Genomic DNA, 6608 nt, shown 5'->3' on the forward strand with positions numbered 1-6608 from the left:
CAAGTTCAATATTATATCCAAAAACTCAGTTTACAAATTGGCGACGTTATGTTCAGTAAGGCTTTGCCTCCAAAACATCCGGTTAAATTTGCACAGAGCCACATCAATTTACAGAAATACTCATCATATACTTGTGACAAGAACAATTGTTTTACATAGAATTAAAGATAACACTTTTTTCTAATGCAAACTCTTTGTCAGATTCAAAAAGCTTTCAGGACGAAAGCACCATCTTATTCAATATCTGAGTACAGCGATCAGCCATCAAAGCAAGCTATACAGTTAACGCGAGTCCAGGTTTGTGGAGTCACAAAAAAGTTCAAAAATTGATTATAAATGCGTTCCTCTACCTTTGTCTGATTTCATCGAGTAAACACTCGCAAGACTCCCAGTTCCACAAGAAATGTTTGTTTTTGTCGATAATGTCCATCGATAAAGCTCCAAACATAACTCTGTCTTTGTTCGCGCAGTTTAGTACCAAGCAAGTCCACAAAGCACAAAGCGGCGTTACCAATTATCTAGACGAAAAGTCAAAAAGCTCCATTACGTTAAGTAAAAACATGTCAAAAGAATGTTTTCATCAATCCCTTACGGGTTCTTTTTATCATAAATATGTATATATATTTCAAACCGGACAATACGTTTCCATTAAGAGGAAAAGGAACGAACCGGCTCGCCACTTGGCCCGAGAGGTAAACATCCATTGTCCTCAGGCCGAACCATCCTAATGAAACTGGTTCTTATTCAACGCTTTCTCAATAGAAGTCTGGAAACAACTTCTAAAGACTGTGTGACACTGCTTGGAAGCCTTGGGAAGTGCCAATTTGACCCCACAGACCACTGGATATATTCAATAGAGGTTGAAATGAAAACTACAAAATACAATTTCCACCACTTCCTGTTGGGGATTTTTCGTCAGGTTTTCGCCTGCTATATGAGTTCTGTTATACTCACAGAATTTATGTTAACAGTTTTGGAACTTTAAGAGTGTTTTCTATCCAATCTACACACAGGTAAAATCATATATCCATAGCTTCGGAAGCCTGAGGTAACAGGCAGTTTACTATGGTGCGGACGCTTTCATCCAAACTTCCCAAGCTGCCCCCTATCCCAAAGAAGTTTAACTTTGTGTCGTAGCTCTGCAGGTATACTCCCTCTCAACTGAACAAACCAAGGAAGACAAAGCCGAAAATGACAGTCAACGGCAAGCAAGGTAAAAGGCCAGAACAAAATACTTGTTTTATAATGCTGTTTATTCTGTAATATGACATGTGATAGGCAGAACGAAATATACAATGTGTTATGCTATTTTGTGCAACAGTATTTCAACATCCAAATCAATTGAATTTTGCGATCAAATTTAAATAACTTTTGAGTTTGTCATTATGCATCAACCCTCAAAGAAGATTAAGTCAACATCTTTTTGAATTTATTTAATCTGTGTAATTGTGAATTATCTGTGTCTCCAATTGCATTGAAATAGATTTTTTGTGCATGGCAAATAATTAAGTTTGTCATTGCAATATAATGACCCTGATTTGTAATTTTGTTTAAGTCTGATTGTACAGCAAATGAAAAAATAGCCCAGGTGTCACGTTCGTCATTGGAATGAGACCAAAGCGCAGCGTGGAAAGTGTTCATGATTTAATTCTTTTAAAACACTCAAAAAAAATGACAAAAAGAGAAAACGAAAACGCACAGTTCCGTCAGGGAAAACAACCTAAACAGAAACAACACCCCACAAAACCCAAACGGAAAATGACAACTATATATATGATCCCCAATCAGAGACAACGATAGACAGCTGCCTCTGATTGGGAACCACACTCAGCAAACAACAAAGAAATAGAAACATAGATTTTCCCACCCGAGTCACACCCTGACCTAACCAAACATGAGAGATACATTTAAATATAAAGTGAATTGATTGAGTGCTTCTACGATAATGTTGGCTGGTCGACGATTCACGCTCAATGATCTATAAAATGGGTCACAATTCTTTTGTGAATAAACGGCCTCGTACTCTGTCCTAGATCATACAATATGCATATTATTATTACTATTGGATAGAAAACACTCTGAAGTTTCTAAAAACTGTTTGAATTATGTCTGTGAGTAAAACAGAACTCATTTGGCAGCAAAACTTCCAGACAGGAAGTGAAAATCTGAAAACGAGGCTCTGTTTTCAGGGCCTGCATTTAACTGGCTTTTATTTATCGATATGATACACTTCATACCCTTCCACTAGATGTCAACAGGCAGTAGAAGGTTGAATGGGGTGCTAGCTTGATGTGAGGCCGAATAAGAGCTTTTGGAGTGACAGGTCCGATATTTTGTTTGTTTTCGACGGCGCGCGGGGACCTCGACATTGTCTTCTGAAATCGTTAGGTATACACGGCGAATTGCTCCGGCTCTGATTTTATTTGATACATATGAGAAAAAACATCATAAAGTAGGATTTTTCAAACCGAGTTTGATCAGTTTATTCAACGTATTGGGACTTTTTGGAATTTTTCGTTCCAAGCGCCAAAGATGATGGCATGTTCGCGCCACATGGCTAGCCAAAGCTGCTAATTTCGAACAAAAAGAAATGAACATTCTAAAACCAAACAACGATTTATTCTGGAAATAGGACTCCTTGCACAACATTCTGATGGAGCTCAGCAAAAGTAAGACACAATTTATGATGTTATTTCGTATTTCTGTGTAATATGTTTGACTCCAACTCGGCGGAGAATAGGTGAGCCGTGTCTCACAATAATGCATTTTGTATGTTTGTAGTAAAGTTATTTTAAAAAATCTAACACAGCGGTTGCCATAAGAACCCAGTGTATCTTTCATTTGCTGTACAACATGTATTTTTTAGTAAAGTTTATGATGAGTTCTTTGATAGATTAGGGTGACTGTCCAATATCTCCGGGGATTTTGGGTGATTGTGCTACGTATTCACAATGTATAACCAAATTTGCAGCTCTAAATATGCACATTTTCGAACAAAACATAAATGTATTGTAATAACATGATGTTATAAGACTGTCATCTGATGAAGTTTTAAGGTTAGTGATTAATTTTATCTCTATTTGTCGGTTTTGTGAAAGCTATTTTGGCGGGGAGTAAATGGCGTTATGTGTTTGGCTATTGTAGTGAGTTATAATAATTCTATATTGTGTTTTCGTGTAAACACTTAAAAAATCGGAAATATTGGCTGGATTCACAAGAATGTTTATCTTTCATTTGCTGTACACCATGTATTTTTCCTAAAAGTTTTATGATGAGTATTTATGTATTTCACGTTGCTCTCTGTAATAATTCTGGCTGGTTTGGTGCTATTTGTTGTGGTGGCTGCAATGTAAAACCAGGATTTGTAGCTATAAATATGCACATTTTTCGAACAAAACATAATGTATTGTATAACATGATGTTAAAGACTATCATCTGATGAAGGTTTTCAAGGTTAGTGATTAATTGTATCTCTATTTGTTGGTTTGTGGAAAGCTACCCTAGCGGTGGCAGACCATGGTGAAAATAGCCGTTGTGTGTTTTGGCTATTGTGTTTTAGCTAATATATACATTATTGTGTTTTGCCTGTAAACCATTTTAAAATCGAAAAATGATGCCTGGATTCAATAGATGTTTTTCTTCATTTGCTGTATTGGACTTGTGATTTCATGAAATTATATTATATGATATCCTGTCCCGTTTGGCAAGGCTATGCTAGTCAGCTTTTTTGATGAGGATGCTCCCGGATCCGGGAGCATGGGTATCACTGAAAGGTTAAGATTTGTATGAAAGACACCTATAATTCATAGCAGTCAGTATCTGCTGTGTCAACAGTTTTCATTGTGTAAAGACCAGTATCTGGGCATCCCAACTCCATACTGGAGCCATGTCTCCTGGTACGGTATAGAACAGAAACATTAACTATGTTCTCTGGAATGCTTCTTTAGGTTTTCATTCACCCAAAAGACATCGTAAATTCCCTCTGTCAGTGTGATCTCCCATAGACCATCCTCAGTAGAACACACAATAGCTATAATAATCTTATTTTCTGTTGCATAAAACAACCATTTGATGCAATAAAAGTATTATAACATAATCTTGCAATTTTCACCAATATTCGTCAGCAACGTCTGAGCAGAGGAACACACCCTTTGTGTTCCGAACACCTCCGCATTTACACGTTGTTTAAGTGTTCACCTCTAACTGGTTTATCTCGTCTTAACAGTAGCAGCCAGGCAACGGTAGAATAGTAGCCATGTTTAGAATGTCATTTTGATACGCCCTATGTGAGTACGTTTGTTGATCTGATGTTGGCTATGTGTAGGAAATGTACTTGTTTATCCACAGTTATACCACATATCATTACTCTTTTATAGTTTATAGTTAATAGTTTTTATGTTTGAAAGTCAAGTAGCTGAGAAAAACGTAGAACTTTGCCGAACACTCTGCATAAGGTCAAGAAATGTGGACTTTGTATTTTGTAATGAGGTCATTGTCTGTTTCCATGTTTTTGATTGGCTGCAGTAGTAGAGATGGAACAAGGGACAGAGGGATCTGAAGATTCTGTTCCTGTTGACACTCTGTCTGCAAGACTTCACTGGTCAATGCAAGGTACACACACACACACAACACACAACACAATACACACATACACACTTGTTTGTTTATTTGGATCCCATTGTCTTTTCCAGAGGCAGCACATAATTCTTCCTGGGACCACAAAAAAACACCAAAACATGACAAGTAACAAAACACTGATAGACAAGGACAGTCACACAAATAAATAAATACATATATATTATTATAATAATTATAATATTATAACATTTTTATAAAAAAAGTTTGTTTGTGTGTGCGTCCCTTCAAATGTCCTGCCATTCCATGAGAAGTTGATTCATCTATTTATTTGTTTAATGTTGAACCGACTATTTGACTAGAAGAGAAGCAGTTAATGTCTCGTCAACCCTTACCCAGGAAAGACAAAAGACACACACACAACACACACACACACAAACACACACACACACACCACACACACACACACACACACACCACACACACACACACACACACACACACACACACAACAACACACACACACAAACATTATATTTATATGCATGGACTTACACAGGGTTTTAGCCTTTTATCAAGAACACCCACTATCAGTGTTAGCAGTTGATGTTACTCTCAATAACACAGACCCACAAAGCAAATCAGGGGAGAAAAATAGGTTTAGACAAGGAGACAATCATAGATGTTATGCTGAGAGGTAGATGTTCATTCTCCCTGTCCTCAGTTATTCTCTCCTTTCAGTGATTCTCTCCGCAGAACAAAGGAACGGGATGTAGTTTTTGTAACCCAACCCTAGCCTGTGGTTGACCAATTATAATTCCTTGCAATAAATCTGGCCAATGGCCTATTTCAGTCTCAATGTCAGACAAATCCTCCCATGTCTCTGACCCATTGATCAATTATTCGCTATTACAGAAAAAACACTATTTCCATTGATCGTTAGTTCTCTATCGACTTTTAGTCCTCTTGACTTCAGTCCTCTTGTGCCTTTAAGTCCTCTTGACCTTTAGTCCTCTTGACTCTTTATCCTCTGCGTGTACATTTACATTTATCTTAAAATATTATTACAAAATCAATAATTTCTTGTCTGTTTCCACAGTTTCAGGGCAGCCCTCTAACCTGAGGATAGTTCTGCTGGGGAAGACTGGAGCAGGGAAGAGTGCAACAGGAAACACCATCCTGGGGAGAGGTGCCTTTGAAGAAGAAGCCTCCTTTGTGTCTGTAACTGAAAAATGTGAGAAACAGAGTGGAGTGGTGGATGGGAGGATGATTGATGTCATCGACACCCCGGGGCTCTATGACACAACAATGTCTGAAGAAGAGATGAAAAGTGAGATAGAATAGGCCATCTACATGTCAGTCCCAGGAACCCACACCTTCCAGCTGGTGATCAGACTGGGGAGGTTCACAGAGGAGAGGAACACTGTGAAGTGGATCCAGGAGAACTTTGGAGAAGAAGCCTCAAAGTACACTATGGTGCTGTTCACTGGTAAAGATCAGTTGAAGGGGAGAACAGTTGAAGAGTGTCTGAATCCTTGTGTTGCACTTCAGGAACTGATCAAAAGTTGTTTGGGAAGGTACTATTGTCTCAATAATGATCAGAGGGATGACCGTCTTCAGGTCAAAGAGCTGCTGAAGAAGATAGACGAGATGGTGAAGAAGAATGGAGGAAAGTACTACACCAACAAGATGTACCAGGAGGTTCAGAGGAAATTGAGAGAGGAGGAGAAGAGGAGGAGAGAGGAGATGGAGGAAGAGAGTAGGAGAAAGAAGGAGGAGAAATTGGAAGAAGAAAGGAAGAGACAGAAGGAAGAAAGGTGGAGACGGACTGAAGAAACGATAAGGAAAATATTAGTTGCATCTTCAGTAACAGGGTAGCTGGGACTGCAGCACTTATTGCTGCTGAAGCAGCAGTGGTTGTGGTAGCAGGACACATTATGTTGGCTGGGGCAGCTGTATATAGTATAGTATCCTTGGTAACGAAGAAAAAACAGTAAAAAACAGAAGTATGTTTTCTGCCCAGTGACCACAGA

The 6608-nt window shown here is 38.4% G+C and overlaps 1 pseudogene; it reads left to right on the forward strand.

Moving 5' to 3' along the window:
* The first annotated feature begins 3966 nt into the window (after positions 1 to 3966).
* On the forward strand, positions 3967 to 6539 carry LOC112078386 (GTPase IMAP family member 4-like; annotated as a pseudogene).
* Positions 6540 to 6608: the final 69 nt, after the last annotated feature.

The sequence above is a fragment of the Salvelinus sp. IW2-2015 genome, unplaced genomic scaffold (genome assembly GCF_002910315.2).
Source record: "Salvelinus sp. IW2-2015 unplaced genomic scaffold, ASM291031v2 Un_scaffold5607, whole genome shotgun sequence".
NCBI lineage: Eukaryota > Metazoa > Chordata > Actinopteri > Salmoniformes > Salmonidae > Salvelinus > Salvelinus sp. IW2-2015.